Here is a 19,072-nt window from a genome sequence, read left to right as displayed (position 1 = left end):
AGTGCACACTGGTGTCGCCACCAGAAGTCTTGTATACAGTATTTCATTTTGAAAGGTGTCGTCATCAAGTGAGAACCTAATTTTGCTAGTTCTTCCTATGAAAAAAAAAAAACAAAAACAAAGAAGAAAGCGTTTGGTATACGCCCAATGTTGGCTTCGAGACAAGAAAAAGGAATGTTCTACACTTTTTTCGGTGAACTTCGTGCAGACGACAGTAAATTTTTAAATTACATTAGTATGTCAAAATCGTCCTCTTTGAGCTTTCAATCTATATCAAAGAAGACACGGCTGATGTTAATACAAGTATGTAGGAAAGTGTTACACCAGAGGAAAAATTAGTCGTCACATTAAGTTGAGTCGATAATTTTTTTTATTTTTTTACCATTTGTTTTACGCCGCACCGACACAGATAGGTCTTATGTCGACGATGGGATGGGAAAGGCCTAAGAGTGGGAAGGAAGTGGCCGTGTCCTTAATTAAGGTACAGCCCTAGCATTCGCCTGGTGCGAAAATGGGAAACCATCTTCAGGGCTGCGACAGTGGTGTTCGAACCCACTATCTCCCGGATGAAAGCTCACGATAAGTAATTTAATTAATAATTATTATAATTCATTCTACAGCCAGAATTTACCTCGTATAATAAAACATTAAAAACTTATCATTGATAAACACGTGTCTTAAAATTAAGTTGTAAAAAGGATGCTGTTTGAGAAGTTGTTTAATTATTATGAAAAAATTAAACATACCTAAAATATTCTTGTCAACAACATCATTCTCCTCAAAATCGGGTAAAAAATACACCATAAATACTTTCCACGCATTTTATTTGGCATTTCTGTCACTGTACTCGTCGCTTGTAGTGTTCCAGATTACTGGGTATTTTTCAACTTGGGCTGTTAAGTCCTCTGTATTTATTCACATGCTTATCAATGAAATTAGCAAACTCTTTCATGGTACCTCAAGCACTACTCTTTCTTCATAATATTTCTCCCAGCCATCGTAAGTACAATATTGAAAAGAGAACAGCTCGAGTGGAACTGATAGAGAAAACAGCGGGTATCAAGGGGGGAGGGGGGAGGGGATGGGTCACAACCAGGTGGCGCCACCAGTGTCCTAATATGATAGTCTATATTTGAAGCAATGCCCAGCGTGTGTCACGAGACACCGTTGGTGTCCCAGATATTGCCGGGCTCGTCCACCAGCCAGACAGCAGTTTCTGGTGGCGCCACCAGTGCCCTTTATAATAAGCTCCATATAACCCAACGCCCGCGTCAAATGATGTCGCCACCAGTGTCCTAGTATAATAGGGGCCTATCTGTCTTTCTTTCTTTCTTTTTTCTTTCTTTACGTCTCACTTTGCCCAGATCCATCTTTGGTGAGATACAGTGTGTAGAGCAGAGCCTCCCAAGGTGCATGCACCAGTGCATTGCGCGGTGCACGGTGCAAAAGGCGACATCGCTTGGTTGACCAGAGTGCAGGCCCCTGACTCCTAGATTTGGAGCAATAGCGCTGCCTCTCTCTTTCCCCACGCCTGTCTCGCTCGCTCCGCCTGTCTCCCTCTTCTTCACTTGCTCCGTAGCGCTCCAAATCCGAGCCGAGTTGAACCGAGCTTAACCGAGTCGTCCCGAAACGACGCGCTGGTCCGAACCGAGCCGAGTGGGGCCGATGCACTGTGCACAGAAACTCTGCGCCTCAGTTTGCACGCGTGAGATTTTTGGCGTTTGAGAGGCCCTGGTGCAGGGTGTACTATGTCTTGCTTTTGGCTAGAACAAGTTTATTACTTTCATTTTTCCCTCTGTCTCATCCTTGGCTTTGACAATATGAAAGTGAGTTAGTTAACACTATTCTTTTGAGGCTTCCCTCCAATGGATGTGAGTTTCATGTGTCTATTTACCCATTTACCAGCTCTCGTACCAATATCACATTTCTGGCAGTACTGGGAATAAGAACCGGCGGATAATAACATTTTGTGTAATAGCGCCTTCTGGCTCAGTGAGGAAAGCTTCGGGTAGCGCACTCCTCGTTTCCCTTGTACGGCTCTTCACTAACGCTTAGGCTATGACAGCTGATGAGGATCCAACCAGCCCGAGGGCTGAAGAGTCAATATACATACGTCCCGCTAGCTATAATTCAGTTTTCAGGGTCACCGACGTGCCGGTACCATCCCCGAGGCTGACATATTTGAGCACTTTCAAATACCACCGGATTAAGCCGGGATCGAAACCTCCATTTTGGACTCTGACAGCCAGCGCTCTTCCATCTGATCCACTTAGCTCTGCATACTTTGTGAACCTTAAGACAGTGTACCTCACCAGGAGTCTTGTCAGTCCATTTGATAACTGCAAGTGCCATCCGCACCTCATACCCATTCGTAGTTTCACAGTATCAAAAAGTGTTTTTAAGTGAAAGATTTAAATTGGAATCAGGGGTCTTCGGCGAAAAATCTGTGACGCTTTTCATGTAACGCAGTAAAAGATTATAGCTCAAGAAGTACGGCATATTCGAGAATGCTCTATATACAGAGAGAAACACCTAAAATTGCACCTCAAATATTTCTGAAATGAAAGGTACTACTGACGTGCTGTTTTCAACAGAAATGATGTATAACCAAGGGATCATCACTGAAGCGCGTACACAGATTTTTTATAATTATTAGATTGTGTAGTAGTTTGAAAACTGCCGAATGTTGTTTGCTCCATTCAACTGTTTAATTACGAGGCTATGATATTTCCTTCCATTATCCCTCCGGTGGGCACGCCTTGAGAAATGACATGGATGGGCGCGCGCCACATGGAGTGCAGCTCCTACGAAATATCACTTAAATGCACATTTTTGAGAAATATGAAAATGTGAGGGTATTTTCATGAAGATAGTTTGCCAACTCAAAACTGAAGTGGTAACGTTTCGGTTCGAATTTTTATTGATACAGTCAGTCTTTTCACAATATCAAATTGTTTATTGGACGTCACAAAAGAACCTGGTTCCTGAATTCCGCAAATGCAGCTCAAAACTAGATATGTAATATGATTTTCTGTCACTCAGGGTGTATATTTTATACCATATTTGGCCGGTTTGTTTGGCATATACTGCACGAACCCCAGCGCCCTCGAAATCGTACGAGCAATTCGTCTACTGTGACGGACTCAATATGAGAATAATTCAATTGAGAATTGTTCAGGAAGCTTGTATGCTATTCCCTAATAGCTGCTAACTTATCACATTGTTGTCGTTCTTGAGGAAAAGGCTTGAGACTGAATACAGCTCCTAGGATAGGCATACTAGTGCCGTCTACGTTCCATAGTTCTTCAGCGTTAGCGTATCTATCGTTTTTCGCTTCAAAAAGAGCCTTTATTTCTCTTCTCGTTTTATCATTGCAGTCTCTCTCTCCCTCTCTCACGCACACAAATTCGGTGGTGGAGAGCAATTTGTCAATAAAAATATTAGTTCATGATACGAGATTGTCAATGATATCAAAATCAAATAATTTTATAAACGTATCAAGTTCAGTTCTAGTATCCCTTGCAACTCGTTTTGGACCGGGAGAAGTTTTTATTATATTTTTCGACCTAGTTTTGCCTGGTTCAATAACCAGTTTCCTACACCAGATTATATCTAAGCCTTTAACAAAAATAACATCTGAAATCATCTCCGTCGTTGTCAGGCTCACCTGCTCCCGAATCTACGACTGATCCGTATCACTATCCTCTTTTCCTCCACCACTACATCGTGTCCATGATCGTCATTCTCGTCCCCGCCCTCGTCCTCACGGAATTTACGTTGAAGATCTGGATCATCATCGGAAAGCTCTAGAAGCAGAATGTCCTGCAAGGTTGCCAATCTTATCTTTTAGCCCTTTCAAACGAAACAGATAAGTAAACTTTTGAACGTTTGTTTAGATCAAGAAACAATTTGCAAAAAAAAAAAAAAAAGGAATCTCTTATAGTTACTGGAATGAAATCGATCTCAAACGTATTTGCCGATATGAAAAATAATATTGGAACGTTTACAGCGAGACGCAGTATACGAATAATACCTATATCACAACGGACGAGCTGCATGAACTATTAAAACAAAACACACATGGAGCGTACACGTCCTTTTCAGTGCGGTGTCACTTTACCTATCAACTTCAACAGCCCATAGACGACTGACAAGAAGTAGATAAGCAATCAACTGAGTTGAAACCTAGTGGTAATATAATGAACTTAGCATATCCTGGCTCCCAAGAGGAGAAATAACTATATTCGTCAGCAAAATGAAAGCGAACGAATTTGCCACACTGAGTGCGGCCGCACACCCACCAGAGGGTTATATTACCGGTACTCTGATTGCATTGAGACTAACTCTCAGTTAATTTTTTTTTTTTGATAGTTCCAGACGTAGGACGAGGCGGAAAATGGTATTTACCAATGCTGTAAAAGCCGACATATTAATGGTGTATGGATAATGTAGGAAGAATGCTGTTCGTTCTTGTGCTCTATAGGCGGAACGATATCCCGGTGGACGTCACCCATCTCGACATATTTGTTAACCTCTTCAACCAATTACGTGAAACTGGAAGTGTATCACCTATAAAACGTAAGAGAAACAAACAAGTGACTAGAGAAGAGGGTGAAATTAAAGTTCTAGCTGCAGTTGCTGTAGATCCGCACGTTAATTTCCGTGCAATCGCACCAGGAAGTGGCATGAGTCTGGCAAGTGTAGGCTACTGCGTGTTCTCCACCGTCATTTAAGTTCCATCCTTATCATGTCTCCCTCCATCAAGAGATGCATGTAAACTATTTTGAAAATCGTATTAACTTTTGTACACGGACATTAAGCCAAGATACACTAGATTTATCATGCAGGCATTCTTGATTAGTGATGAAGCAACATTTACAAATCGTGGACATGTAAACGTGCAAAACAGTCACTGTTGGTCCACAAACAGTCCCCATTGGTTTCGTCAGGTGGAACATCAGCAACAACGGACTTTAAATGTGTGGTGTGAAATAGTAAACCATCAACTCATAGGCCGTTCTTTTTCTTTTCATAGAAGGAAAATTAGATTCTCCAAGGTATCTCAACCTCCTAAAAGGCAAACTTCCACAGATGTTATAAGACGTTACGTCCGGACTAGGAGTAACATGTGGTATCAGCATGATGATTGTCCAGGACATAGTGTACGACGTAGTACTACAGCTTGTCTTCGACGATTGTTCCCAAATCTTTGAGCTGAACTATGGAGGCCTGTACCTTGACCAGCCCGTTCACCACATTTGACCCTTTAGATTACTTTTCTCTGGGAAAAGCTAAACGACACTGTTTGCAAGGACATACCGACTACATCAGATGATATGAAACGATGTATAAAAGCTGCCTGCGCAAAATTTTCTGACAAAATGCTAGAACAGGTGCATTAGTCTTTCTATGACGGACTGGAAGCTTGTATTCAAGCTGGCGGTCGTCACTTTGAACACAACCTTTGAAGTCCAGTTCGCTTTCGTTTTAAGAATTCAAAGAATTTGTTTATTCACTTTCTTTCTTAAGTTAGTATTGACACATGCAGCAACAACTGCAGGTATTTACAATTTCCAACTACGATAACTCTTAAACTACTTGCGCTAGAATCCAAAAAAAATCGACATTCTACTTTACTCTAATTATTTTGTTAACGTCAGCAGGCATTGTTTCATTTGATAAATGGAAATTTCCTAAATAATACACATTTTGATAATTACCGAAATATGTGTACGGACTACAATTATGAGCCATTGGCTACACTTCATTCCTATGAAAACACCACATTCATAGCACCTTATATTTCAGTACAAGTGTTTGGTGATTTACCCAGCGCATATTATTTTAAAGTAGATAAATGAATGCACAAGACTTGACCACGTTTGGTGATGCAATGGATATGACGTCATCACAAGATGGCCGCCCAGTGAAGGTATGCTTTTGGCGGTCTAAAGGCAGTTACCGCGTGGTGTAGCTTAGCGTGTAGATGCTGAACAGAGATGAGTGAGATGCAGTTTGATTCGTCTCTACAACTTAACTCAGCGGTGAGAGGACAACGTGCTGCCGCCTGAGCCACGGAAGATCCCTATGTTGCTAATTATAATCAAATTTAATTATGTATTTTTAAGAAAAGAAGGATAGATAGGAATGATGGCCCTTCCAATTAAATCTATTAATTAGTTGTCATTTAAGCATGTAGTTAGTGCCTTATCTTGCCTTGTTTATACGAATTTATGATACCATATAAGTCATTTACGAGTCCTTGATGACTAATGCAAGCTATTACGTGCACCCGGCTGTCCAAGTGAAACCACAACGGTCTTTGGGATAGCCTTAGTTGACTAAGTGGCCGGGCAGTTTCACCGGACTCAGAGTATTGAAGTTTAGATGGGTGCAACGTCTAGCATTAAAGACAGTCGATTGAATGGCGCTCCTCCGTGCTTTCACTTCCGTTCCATTTCTTCTTCTTATTTACCATTTGCTAGATGCTGCGTGAGGAAGCCATTTTACACCAACAGTATAAAATTACCTTTTTTAGCTATAAAAATGTAAGAAATATATGTACACTAGAACATGCGCCTGTCTTCAACAATCGAAATTACTATCTGTAAAGCAATTGAAAATTCTAAATTGACTATTAAAATATCTTATGAATAAAAGTTACACTTTCCAGGTTTTGTACGGTATTCGAATAGAATTGAAGCAGATATTGTAGTATTTCCTTACAAACCATATTGAATGCAGTTGTACTTTGACGTCAATGGATCTGCGTACTCTTGAGAAAGTTACATACAAATATCCAAAATGAATCACCATCAACAACGTCATACGCCCTCACTCTATATTAGCACTTCGGAGAGGTGTGTAATTTAATCCAGGCTTTTGGCACGCATTTCTAGTGTTGAAACACCGGATCCCGTGAGATCTCCGAAGTTAAGCAACATTGGGCGTGGTCAGGAATTGGATGGGTTGCCACGCGCTGTTGGTGGGGGTAAGGGAATGGAGGAGTGGAAAGGAACTGGCCACTCTACCGCACTTAAACTCCGGCTCAGGAACACCTCTGCAGAGGTTCGGACCTGCCTTCGGGCAGAATAACCCTTACCTCTAGTGACTAGAAATTCTGAAACACCATCTCCCCTACCCTGGTGGCCAATATCCTGACGGTAAACAATATTATCAAAGAATGGAATTCGAACCGGCTAACCACGGTGTTAGACCATACAGACTCGACGGTCAACGACCATGCTTATCGGTACAGATAAACCACAGAATTCATTTCGCTGAAAGATGGTATTTTTCACAGAACAGTTCAAGTATGATGGTCATCATTGCATTGTTTGTATGACCCATAATTGGTGCCAGTTAAAACAAAAATATAGATATAGCTGTGTATACACGACATCATGAAGAATATGCGATGGCTTCGCTGATAGAATCTTTAAAACGTGCAAAAGTCGTGGTCGCAAGTTCATTGTCATTTACTATTATTATTATTACTATTATTATGTTTTGTAAAGGAGACATAACAATCTATAACTGGTACCACTTTTCGCTGCTGAAACCTTATTTACTCAGTGTTGCTGTAAAAGAGAGGAGTAGCGACTTTATATAGAGAGATCTCTGTCCTGGTTATAAGGTAAAATATTCACCCTAAAGGGATCACCTTGCATACCTTACTGATAAATATATTAGTATTCCCCTTGCATAGAGGGTGAATCATAATTAATAGCGCAGATCGAAACAGCTGTAAGTACACGATACTAGAAGCAAAAAAGAGTCTTAATATACATGGGTCCACAAACGAGTCGCTTGCGAGGTAATTTAGAATTTGTGGCTACCAGCCACCACTGACTTGTTTGTGTGTGAATGTCATACTAGTTAGGGAAAGGTGCCAATACAATATTAAGAAATTGTTAGGTACTTTGGTAGAATTGCATATATTTTTGCTAGTGGCTTTACGTCCCACCGACACAGATAGATCCTATGGCGACGATGCGAGAGGAAAGGCCTAGAAATTGGAAGGAAGCGACCGTGGCCTTCATTAAGGTACATCCCCAGCATTTGCCTGGTGTGAAAATGGGAAACCACGGAAAACCATCTTCAGAGCTGCCGACAGTGCGATTCGAACCCACTACCCCCTCTCGTGTAGTCCCCACCCGGAGATCCGAATGGGGGACTAGTTTACCTCCGGAATATTTTACCCGGGAGTAAGCCATCATCAGTACATCATTCATACAGAGAGAGTTGCATGTCCTCGGGAGTTACTGTAGTTACGGCTGTAGTTGTCCGTTGCTTTCAGCCGTGCAGCAGTATCAACACAGCTAAGCCATGTTGAGTATAATTACAAGGCCATATCAGTCAATCATCTAGACTGCCGCCCTTGCAGCTACCGAAAGGCTGCTAGCCCCCTTTCGATGAACCATTCGTTAGTCTGGTCTCTCAACAGATACCCATCCGATATGGTTGCACCTGCGGCTCGGCTATCTGCATCATTGGGACACTCAAGCCTCCCCACCGCGGCAAGGTCACATGGTTCGCAGAGAAGGTCGCGATAGCTATGGTGGAAAAATTACGAATCACTGCTCTAGCATCAGCCAAGGTATTTGCTAACATGTTAGATTCACATGTTGGTACACTTCTTTCCTCCGATTAATGCCGTTTACAGTAACTCTAACACGGCCACTTATCATCCTGTTCCTTCTTTCTTTCTTTCCTTCTTAAACTGTTTACCCTCCAGGGTTGGTTTATCCCTCGGGTTCAGCGAGGGATCGGGCCCATACCGCCTCAGGGGCATTTTCTGGAGAAGGAGAGTTCGAATCGGGGGATACCACTAGGAAGGAGGACCAGTACCTCACCCATGCGGCCTCACCTGCTGTGCTGAACAGGGGCTTTGTTGGGGGATGGGAAGATTGGAAAGGATATACGAGGATGAGGAAATGAAGCGGTCGTAGCCTTAAGTTACGTAAGAGACGTGGGAAAACACAAAAAAAAAACACTTCGAGGATGACTGACGAGGGAATCGAACCTCCCTCTAATCAGTTCGCCAACCGAGGCTGAGCGGACCCCGTGCCGTTCCTCGTGCCACTTTCTTAATTTCGTGGAATCGAACCGGGGCCTCCGGGAGTGGCAGTTAATCACACTAACCACTACTCCCACAGAAGCGGACACCCCTTCAAATCAATAGCAAAATTAATACTGATTGCTGTATCCCCGCCAAAATGGAGCACTATGTCATTCAAAATATTTTCCTCCCGCTGGATTCAAACCACTACGCTACCGACACACATCTTGCGCTCCAGCCCTTAACGGATTTACACACGAAGTCAACACACATGATGCTTGCTAGAAATTTAGTACTTGAGTATGCCCGTTCCACATCGAAAGGTAATATCCGTGTCAAATTCTTCAGTGATGGTTTACAGTGTCGAGTTAACTTCTTTACATTACACGGCACATGGCATAACCTATCGTTAGTATTTTACGCGGAAATGTGCATAGTGTCCGCCTCTGTGGTGTAGAGGTTAGTGTGAATATCTGCCACCCTCGGAGGCCCGGGTTCAATTCCCGGCTCTGCCACGAAATTTCAAAAATGGTACGAGGGCTGGAACGGGGTCCACTCAGCCTCGAGAGGTCAACTGAGTAGAGGTGGGTTCGATTCCCACCTCAGCCATCCTGGAAGTGGTTTTCCGTGGTTTCCCACTTCTTCTCCAGGCAAATGCCGGGATGGTACCTAAATTACGGACACGGCCGCTTCCTTCCCTCTCCCTTGTCTAACCCTTCCAACCTTCCCATCCCCCACCAACGCCCCTGTTCAGCAGAGCAGGTGAGGCCGCCTGGGCGAGGTACTGGTCATTCTCCCGAGTTGTATCCCCCGACCCAATGTCTCACGCTCCAGAACACTGCCCTTGAAGTGGTAGAGGTGGGATCCCTCGCTGAGTCCGAGGGAAAAACCAACCCTGGAGGGTAAGCAGATTAAGATGAAGAATGTGCATAGTAGTTTTTCATTTAGTAGGTCCACGCATCAATTTACAGTGATGACACACAGGTAGGGAAGAGCCCTATCGACCAAAAGGAGAAATGTCAAGTTATTTGGTGTTCATAAAGCTAAATTACAAGGTTCTTTAGGTTATACGCGTTATTTGGGTTGCCTGTCTCCGAAACAATAAGGGGGTGTGAACCACCCGGTATAATACATACATATTTAAAAAAACATATACGGAAGAAAAGCATGAAAACAGAAAATTATTTATACATTTTAAACAGCCGAAGGAAGGAAAAAATTGTAATTTTCAGTTACCAAATACTCAGAACAGGTTAGGCCTACAATGAACTCTCTGGTTATGAAGCGCCCATAAGATGTCGGCAAATTTCACTACCTGACAAGTGGAATACCTCTGCCATCCCACTAATTGCTCATTTCATTCAGGGATCTTAGGGCCTGCATAAACCAAGGGTTCCTGTGTGGTTCAGTTCTGCACTTGGCTAAGAAGCAGGTGACATCCTGTCGGGTCTTGCGAGAAGGAACATCAATTGGTAGTAACTGGAGTAAATTAGGACAATCAAGGAAATTGCCCATACATTTGTGTATGAAACGTGCATTTACATACCTGCGCCTAGTTCTAAGACTCAGTACGCACCTTTGCACAAAACAAATCATAATCTAACGATTACAGCTTGATTCCAAAATACTTTTTACTGATCCATTTTGAGAATCTGAACTGTACTCGCTCTAAGGCATTAACTAAGTATTGCTGTGAAGGGATTCACACTTCAGAGCAGTACTCTGGACTAGACCGTATAAACGAGAAATACAGAGTTTTCAATAGGACAGTAGATTTAAAACTCTTGCAATTTCTTTTGAGGAAGCCTAACGTTTTAAATGAAGAATGTTTTGTTGTTCTTCAGAAACAACTGTAATTCTATCAAAGTATGTAATAACATTTCATAATGTTGTACTGATACCTTGTCCTAACTTGGATGACGTTTACACACATTCAAGTCAGTGGTGGCTGGTGACCGCAAATTCTAAATGATCTCACGAACGGCTCGTTTGCGGACCCATGTTTACTTAGACATTTTTGCTTTTAGTATCGTGTACATACAGCTGTTTCAATTTGCGCTATTAATTGTGATACACTCTGTATATTATTATCACTCATTTCATAACTTACCACAACTACTTATAACTATTTATATGAACTTTCTTCTAACCAGGCAATATGCAACAAGATAAGCAACTAAAGGTCAGTATCATATTTATACAACTTTATACATGTTATCTAATCTGAACCTGACCTTGTAGACGTAAGTGTTTACAGGAGTTTTTGGGTGATGATTTAGCTGTCAACAGGAAATTGTTGTGTATGAAAAGACATTCGATCGTCTTCGTGAATGCCACTTGAACGACTTATGCAACTGTCAAGCCCACTGTGCACGGGGATAATATGGGTGACTGGTACTAGACAGTAATAGCCGCTGCCAATTAATCCCTCTACTGTCCCCGTGTGCAGGGGTACTTCCGCTTCAACGTACGTTGGCTACTGGCGGCTACCAAATCACAGCCAAAAGCCCAGCATGTTTGAATTTAGTGGACGCCAGTGCGCCAGGTTAAGAGGGTCATGTGGCAGCCAATATTGGAGGTGTCTTAAAAGGTACTGGCCGGCAGTAGAGCGTTAGACTCTGTTGAAGGAGGAACTACTTTTGTGATCGATCGATCGATCGATCAATCAATCAATCAATCAATCAATCAATCAATCAATCAATCAATCAATCAATCAATCAATCAATCAATCAATCAATCAATCAATCAACCAGTCAGTCAGTCAGTCAATCAATCAATACATCAATCAATCAATCAATCAATCAATCAATCAATCAATCAATCAATCACTCAATCAATCAATCAATCAATCAATCGACCGACCAGCCAACCAGCCAACCAACCAATAAATACTGATCTGCATTTAGGGCATTCGCCCAGGTGGCAGATTCCATATCTGTTGTTTTCCTTGCCTTTTCTTAAGTCATTGCAAAGAATTTGGAAATTTATTAAACATCTCCCTTGGTAAGTTATTCCAATCCCTAACTTCCCTTCCTATAAATGAATATTTGCCCTTCCTGACACTTCATCCAGAAAATTCTGCTATGCCGACGACTTGGCTCTAGCTGTACAAGATCAGGTAATGGAGACGACTGAAGAGATTCTGACCAAAGACCTGTCTTTACTGGAAGACTACTTCAAAATCTGGAGACTCCAACCCAGTGCGAGCAAAACAGAAGTGTCCTGCTTTCATTTAAATAATCGTTTGGCGAACGTGAAACTGAATGTTAGTTTCAGAGGGAGAATTCTTCATCATAACTGGAACCCAAAATACCTTGGTGTCATCTTGGACCGTACACTATCCTTCAAACAACACCTCCTGAACTTAGCACAAAAGTTGAAGTCTCGAAATAACATCCTTCATAAACTGTGTGGAACTACTTGGGGATCTTCAGCAACCACTTTGCGATCTTCAGCCCTGGGTTTGGTGTATTCAAGTGCCGAGTATTGTGCACCTGTTTGGATGAACAGTCATCATACAAGGCTTGTTGACACCCAGCTTAATACCACAATGCGCATCATATCTGGCGCAATCACATCTACTCCAGTTCATTGGCTTCCACTGCTAACTGGTATAATGCCACCTGATCTACGCCGATCTAATGCCCTTATGAAGGAATTTCACAAGATCTCAAGAAATCCTAGTCTACCCGTGAATAGTGACCTGCCACTTCTGAATCTTAACAGACTAAAATCACGCCATCCAACTCTGCGTGATGCCTCTAACATGGATGCTAAAGATTTTAAATCTCTTGATGAGTGGAAAAGTAGATGGGAAGCAGCAACGGATGTGCGCCTTCATACCTTCTTCTCAGGTCCCAGACTTCCAAGTGGATCCCACCTACCACGCAAGACCTGGACTGCCCTGAATAGAATCAGAACAGGACATGGTCGGTGTAGAGCCGCTCTCCATAAGTGGAAAAAGCTACCTAACCCAGACTGTGACTGCGGAGCTCCACACCAGACTGTTCGTCATATCGTCAGGGAATGTAGGATTCGAGCCTATCACGGTGATGAGGATGACTTCCTGCTGCTAACTCCGGATGCTGCACGCTGGATCGAAGAATTAGACATTCAATTGTGAAGCACAAGTTGCTTTGTTTCTCAGCTGTAAATATGTATATATGTATATTACTGATTATGTCTGTATAAGCCATACGCTAAATAATAATGCCCCAGTTTGTCCTCTTGAATTCCAACTTTATCTTCATATTGTGATCTTTCCTACTTTTATAAACGCCACTCAAACTTATTCGTCTACTAATGTCATTCCACGCAATCTCCCCGCTGACAGCTCGGAACATACCACTTAGTCGAGCAGCTCTTCTTCTTTCTCTTATTTTTCCCCAGCCCAAACTTTGCAAAATTTTTGTAACACTACTCTTTTGTCGGAAATCACCCAGAACAAATCGAGCTGCTTTTCTTTGGATTTTCTCCAGTTCCTGAATCAGGCAATCCTGGTGAGGGTCCCATACACTGGAACCATACTCTAGTTGGGGTCTTACCAGAGACTTATATGCCCTCTCCATTGCATCCTTACTACAACCCCTAAACACCCTCATAACCATGTGCAGAGATCTGTACCCTTTATTTACAATCCCATTTATGTGATTACCCCAGTGAAGATCTTTCTTATTATTAACCCCTAGATACAATGATGCCCAATAGGAAATTTCACCCCATCAACGCAGTAATTAAAACTGAGAGGACTTTTCCTATTTGTGAAACTCACAACCTGACTTTTAACCTCGTTTATCAACATACCATTGCCTGCTGTCCATCTCACAACATATTCGAGGTCACTTTTCAGTTGCTCGCAATCTTGTAACTTATTTATTACTCTATAGAGAATAACATCATACGCAAAAAGCCTTACCTCTGATTCCACTCCTATACTCATAGCATTTATATATATAAGAAAACATAAAGGTCCGATAATACTGCCTTGAGGAATTCTCCTCTTAATTATTACAGGGTCAGATAAAGCTTCACCTACTCTAATTGTCTGATATCTATTTTCTAGAAATATAGCAACCCATTCAGTCACTCTTTTGTCTAGTCCAATTGCATGCATTTTTGCCAGTAGTCTCCCATGATTCACCCTATCAAATGCTTTAGACAGGTCAATCGCGATAAAGTCCATTTGACCTCCTAAATCCAGATAGCTGCTATATCTTGCTGGAATCCTACAAGCTGAGCTTCAGTGGAATAACCTTTCCTAAAACTGAACTGTCTTCTATCGAACCAGTTATTAATTTCACAAACATGTCTAATATAATCAGAAAGAATGCTTTGCCAAAGCTTACAAGCAATGCATGTCAAATTTACTGGCCTGTAATTTTCAGCTTTATGTCTATCACCCTTTCCTTTATACACAGGCGCTACTATAGCAACTCTCCATTCATCTGGCATAGCTCCTCCGACCAAATAATAATCAAATAAGTACTTCAGATATGGTACTATATCCCAACCCATTGTCTTTAGTATATCCCCAGAAATCTTATCAATTCCAGCAGCTTTTCTCATTTTCAACTTTTGTATCTTGTTGTAAATGTCATTGTTATCATATGTAAATTTTAATACTTCTTTAGCCTTACTTTACGTATTTACTTTCGTTGCGAAAAGTGTTCACAATCTGAAGAAGCGACAAAACCAACTTCTAGTGTAAAATGGAATATGGACAATTTCGGTACATTTTTAGAAACTTATATGAACTATGAACTACTACGGAACGTTCGTCATTCTGATTACGCCAACAAGGCGAAGAGGGAGTGTTCAATAATAAATGGGTGAATTAATAGGACTAGGGGTCGCAGTCACTAGACCACGTTACCCTGTTACTGATACTCTGGCGTTCACTAAACTCAAACATGCTCGTGGTGGCCGCCCTGCACACGGGGATAGTAGTACTAGTATCCCTCTACTGTCCCCGTCCCCTGTCGAGTATATCATCCACGACAGGACGATGCCAATCCTGACATCATTTATTCAGGGAATACCCTAGGTAAGACTCCCAGGGGCTCTCAACCGTGTTCCCGTGGGTGAGGGCTATTTTCCTGTCGTAAGAGATGACTAAAAGGGGGACGAGAAAATCCAAACTTAGAAGCGGGAAAACTGTCTAATATCCCTCTAGCTAAGTCTGGAATTGTTTTCACTTACTTGTGCCAAGTTCCTCACTTACATATTTCCAGTCTGATCTTTGATCGACTCATGTTACTTTCCAACCTCGATGGTATTAACTTTCACTTTTACGCCCTATATGGCCCTTCTCTTTATTTAGCCGATACTCTCATGTTTCAAAGTATCGGATCTCTTTCATTTCCTTCTTATTAGTGTTAATAGAGAATGGTTGCCCAGTTATAGGCCTACTTTAAACAGTAATCACCACCACCCCTCTCAGTTGCGAGATGTGGGTCGGTAACCACAGACTCCTAGCTGAGTCCAACGGTGCTTCCACAACTTTTGAGTGGCTCTTTATTTTCATTTTTCTATGCGATCTCCATTGGTCAAAACTTGTTGTCTTCTGTCCTCAGTGTTTGTGAGGCCTAGGGAGTTCAAGTTCATGGCCTTCGTGGGCCTTTCGTTCTGTATGTTGACACTTCATCCTTTGAAACGTCGGTTTCTTAGTGCGCACCTCGGCTATCCCTAAACTTAAATCACCTAGTTTTGAGAAATTATGTTCAGCTATTGTACTGTGATGTCGATGCAGACAAACATACAAATAAATAAATAAACAAATAAACAAACAAATAGACAGACAGACAGACAAGAATTGAACTAACCTATATTCGTCTTTTCGACTAATCCGAGATAAATACTAAGAATAGGGCACACATTTGAAGTGCACAGACAAAATTATAATTTGATTTATATAAATGTATCACCATTTTCTATCCGGCTCCTTGGTTGAATGGTCATTATTGTGGCCTTCGCTTTAGAGAGCGCCGGGTTTCGATTTCCGACCAGGTCGGGGACAAACTGTGTATCGGTAATTATGGTTCGGGAACTGCGTATTTGCGTCCGCCTGAGCACACTACTAACCACCACAAAAAAGCGCAATAGTGATTCAGTCCTTTCACAAGGGGCTGGCGTCTGGTAGGGCATCCAAACGTAAAACTTGACCGAATCCACACACGCTCAGACTCCAAGAAATTTTGAATAGGGCCGTGACATGGAAGAAAAATAATGTATCACCAGAGGATAATGGGGTAAACCACTTTCGTGAATGTGTGATGTTCAGGATGTAGGCCTAACAGTAAGGTACGGCCAAACCATCCGGGCGCATTCCTCACACGTACTTTATATGGACAAGGGTCTGAAAACGCTCTATATCCATGTTAAAACTGGTATTCGGTTCAGAGGGCCCGGGTTTCGATTCCCGCCCAGGCAGAGGATTTTAACTGCGTATTGTTAATTTCTCTGGTTCAAAGACAGAGTGTTTAAAACTCTACACTATAATCCATCACAGAAGCTCGCAATAGCTAATACATTGCCCCACGTAGGGTTGACGTTAGTGAAGGTATCCGATGTAAACATGGGAAAGATCCAATAAATTTGGATTAAGAGCGCAGAAATAAGAATACACTCCCTCCTGCTGTAAAAGGTGACTGAAAGAGGGATTCCAAGTGCTCTTAGTTTGGGAGCGTTCCACTTTTTTTTGCCAGTCTCCTCAGTTTCATCATTCCCATTCTACCTTCCTTGTCAATTCCTGCTCTCTTTTGACCCCACCGTTATTGGGCTTGCGAGAACTGGAGAGCCTTTCATTTTCACCCCATTTTCCAGCCCTTCTCTTCTTCCGCCAATACTTTCATTTTTCGAATTTTCATACATCTTCCATTTTTTCTGAACACTGTTATGAACTTGTTACCCAGTTGTACTTCCTCAACAATAATCACCATTGTCACCAACACTAACTACTTTTACGGTTTTCTGAGACACCGAGGTGAAATGAAATGCCGTGTGACCTCCGCAGAGGCCTGGTGCAGGTCTTCTGATTTACCCGTAAGCGACCTGCGCGACGTGATGAGAATAAAATTATGATGAAGACAGCACTTAAACCCAGTCCCCGTGTCAGGGGAATTAACCAATTATGGTTAAAATTCCAGACCCTGCTGGGAATCGAACACGGAACCCCTATGACAAATGGCCAGCACGCTAACCACTTAACCACGGAGCCGGACTAGACACCGAGCTGCTCGAATATTATCCCATAGGAGTTCTTTTACGTCGCGGTACATCTACGGACACGTGCAGTAGCGGCGACTAAGGGGGGTTAGGGGGGACAGTTGCCCCCCTCCACCTTGTAGAGAAAGCGTTACATTTCTATTCCATTTTAGCCGGCTGAAACTAGGAATTATAGGATTATTATTAAAAACGATGTGTGCAAAATTTTAATTAACAAAATTATTATCTAAAATATGCACAAAATGCCGTCCGTAGCGGCTAACCGATTTGTATAGCGCCACAGCAAGTAGTGGAGACTTCGCAAATGCTATGAGGAAGGGTAACAGGGGTATATTTTTGCCAAGGTCGTAGACACTGAGGTATGATTCCCCTGCTTGCCGCGTGCATTCGTCAGTCTGGCAGTCTCTCTAATATTGTTTGTTAGTTTCTTAGAGTGTAGTCAAACACTAAATGATTTTTTAAATTTTATAATCGCGCCGTACTTCTGTTTAATTGTAATACGTGTATAATATTGCTTCTTTGGTGAAAGTATAGTATTGAATCATAATCTCAAAAAACTATTATTGCCGCATTTAAGTTGGTAAACTGTCAACCTTTACCTTCCTGTCTAAATTCGCTCAAAGATCATCAAAAACTTACCATTTTGTAGCTTTTTTGTTCAGTTTTGATGTGTATAACACCCCACCCGCTATGTCCCTGAAACCGGCTACTTTCTATTGTCTGCATATTTTTTGCCCCCTACTTGTAATCCCCAATCGCCGCTACTGGACACGTGGTGTATTTGAACACCGGACTGAGGCGGGATCGAACCTGCCAACTTGGTAGGAGGCCTAATAGAAAGCAAGGAATAAAAGAGAAAAATGCAGTAGGTGAAGAGAAAATATCACCGTCAGTCCTCGCCAGGAGTTGAAGTTCGGCTGCCTTTTCCTGTTACTATACGCCATTCCAATTGAAAATTGCTCTCAAATTCTTTGAGATTCGACCCAGGATGTTTAGATTGGAAATCGAGAGGCTAGGCCACTGTGGTAGATGGATTTCCTTCAAAACTTGTAGGTACATTGAGTGTTAAATAGTGTGACCACAAAAACACATTTCTTTATTCCATAAAACTGTCCGCATTATCCCCGAATGAATTAAACAAATTTTCTCGCAGTAAACCTATGACCATTCTGCCTCCAAACAAAACAGAAACGTTGATGAATAATAAAAGAAGATTCGTGAATACATACGTATACGGATGTCGACAGCCAAGCGACGATTGGGGAGTTGTAGTCAACACTCAACTGAGCCGTGAGATAACAAATAGAATTGCTTGAGTAAGTGAGGAGAGTAAAAAGTTGGCCTTGTGTAGCTGTGTTCACCGCCAACCTGGTTCTTACTGCAGATCGGAAAGTAGTCAATGCACCATATTATTATGCACTCCGCTGATTTAAAGATACACGGGTATCACTTCCCACTGGTTAATGGGAAATGTTTTGTGTTCTTGGTTTTGTCTTGACACACCTGTTCAACCGATAATTCCCTTTGTAACACATGGCCTCCTGTACCAGAAAGCCACAACGAAATAATTCGAACGGGGCTGCGTCGTGGTCACGGCAGTATGTTTTGATCACGTGATAGGTGTTACTGAAGCGCGGAAGTCGACTCATGACACTCGGCCACGTCAAGTTTGAGACGCTCCCGGAGAGCCTTCTGACGCTTAGCACTGGTGATTTGGGACTTTCTGGAATTATAATAAGCAAGGGAACCGGAAGGATTGCTACAATTATCGAGGTAGCACATTGATTA

At 42.1% G+C, this 19,072-nt stretch overlaps 1 protein-coding gene across 2 annotated transcripts in view; it reads right to left on the bottom strand.

Moving 5' to 3' along the window:
* LOC136874031 (15-hydroxyprostaglandin dehydrogenase [NAD(+)]) overlaps positions 1-18,546 on the bottom strand; it is an 80,979-nt gene extending 62,433 nt beyond the window's left edge. Inside the window, exon 1 of one of the 2 annotated variants that reach the window (XM_067147522.2) lies at positions 18,514-18,546. The gene's annotated coding sequence lies outside the window, so the exon portion shown is untranslated. Of the gene's footprint in view, positions 1-11,171; positions 11,205-18,513 lie in introns of those variants that run through there. The other variant, XM_067147523.2, reaches the window with a different exon arrangement.
* Positions 18,547-19,072: the final 526 nt, after the last annotated feature.

The sequence above is a fragment of the Anabrus simplex genome, chromosome 5, assembly GCF_040414725.1.
Source record: "Anabrus simplex isolate iqAnaSimp1 chromosome 5, ASM4041472v1, whole genome shotgun sequence".
In the NCBI taxonomy this organism is placed as follows: Eukaryota; Metazoa; Arthropoda; class Insecta; order Orthoptera; family Tettigoniidae; genus Anabrus; species Anabrus simplex.
Note: the sequence above shows the minus strand (reverse complement) of the source record. Positions and strands in the feature narration are given on the sequence as shown.